The sequence below is a fragment of the Macadamia integrifolia genome, chromosome 14 (genome assembly GCF_013358625.1).
Source record: "Macadamia integrifolia cultivar HAES 741 chromosome 14, SCU_Mint_v3, whole genome shotgun sequence".
NCBI lineage: Eukaryota > Viridiplantae > Streptophyta > Magnoliopsida > Proteales > Proteaceae > Macadamia > Macadamia integrifolia.
In genome coordinates, this window is record NC_056570.1 from 10326279 (window position 1) to 10327785 (window position 1507).

Consider the following 1507-nt stretch of genomic DNA (forward strand, 5'->3'; position numbering starts at 1 on the left):
TTTTTAATGCTTTCGAACCTATAATTTTGTAAAAATATCGTTATGGATGCTTGGAAGAAAACTCTCTCTCTCTCTCTCTTGTTCAGGCTGTCTTTGGTATGCATTCTCCAAATATATTCTAGGGTTATTCACCTGGAAAAAAATATATATATTTGAGTCTAAAATGCATTCTTAGGCTGCGTTTAGTATACATTTTTCGAATGCCCTCTGGGTCATTAATGCATTCCTGGAATATACATTATATATCAACCTAGAATGCAATATGCAAAGATTGCATACCAAACACAGCATGAGTCTGTGTTGACATGCATTCTCGGAACATATTATAGGGCCTACAACACATTCTGAAGCACGATTCTTCTCTAATTTCTTGCTTTAGAATGTGAATTAGACCCAAAATACATTCCAAGAATACATATCATACACAGCTTAATTTACTGTATCCATGTAACCCACAATATTTAATTTCCAAACTCTCTTGAGCCCTTGGTTCAAATTTAATTTAAGATGAATAAAATCAAAAAATTCAACCTTTTTGTTTCAATGATGAAAAAAAAAAAAGAACTTAATAGAGAAACTCATTTTTCATTGAACTACAGATATAGAAAATGGAAGCATAAAAAAAATGATAAATACTGTGGTGTCATAAACCTAGCTAGGTATGGAAAAGCCCCAACAAACAGGATTATAAGACATGATTATTACCACAGGGCAACTAGGCTAGAGGTGAATGCATGATTTTTCTTCTTGGTCTAGCTTGCCTAGACCAACAACTGCATCAGCAATCACAATGGTTTATACCCTTTAAATTGCAAAATATTTTTGAACAATCACATCTTCTTGATCATCAGTCATCATTTTATTTTTATTTTTTTCTCTGAAAAAGTTTCATGAAATGTGCCTAAATTGGGAGCATGGAGGCTGCAATTATCCATAACCAAAAAGGTTTATGCTTCTTTGCTTCTCATTATAGCCTATTATAATTTGTTTGAAAAAAAACTAAAGGAGCAGTGTACTTAAGTCTGAACAATGGGCTTTGGGCATCCACAACTCATTTGTAATGTTATGCCATCCCAAATTTTGAGAGAATTTTTGGCCAAAGAGAAACCTACCTCGTCAATACAAGTTATTTTACTTAACCTTATAATAGATATATGTAATATAGAAAAATGAGGTATGCTTTAAAGTCTCTATGTTTACAGTATCTATTTTCCATGATTTAGGCACGGAAAAATCAGAAGTTCCGAAATTAAGGAAAGGGATACAAAAGCAAAAAATAGAAGAAGCTCAAGGCATGCCAATTAGGTCACATATAAAGTTTGGGATTCTATTCCATTCATATGAAAGCATTAAGTATCTTTTTCTGTAGAATTCTAATGTTAGGAATTTCATAATTCTTTTTATTAATGTATTTTGAATAACAGTAGAGTATAATAATTAAATTCAAACTTGACATATGAGCAAGTGAAATTTTAAATGGAAAGGATAGGGTTAGGCAAAGGCAGTT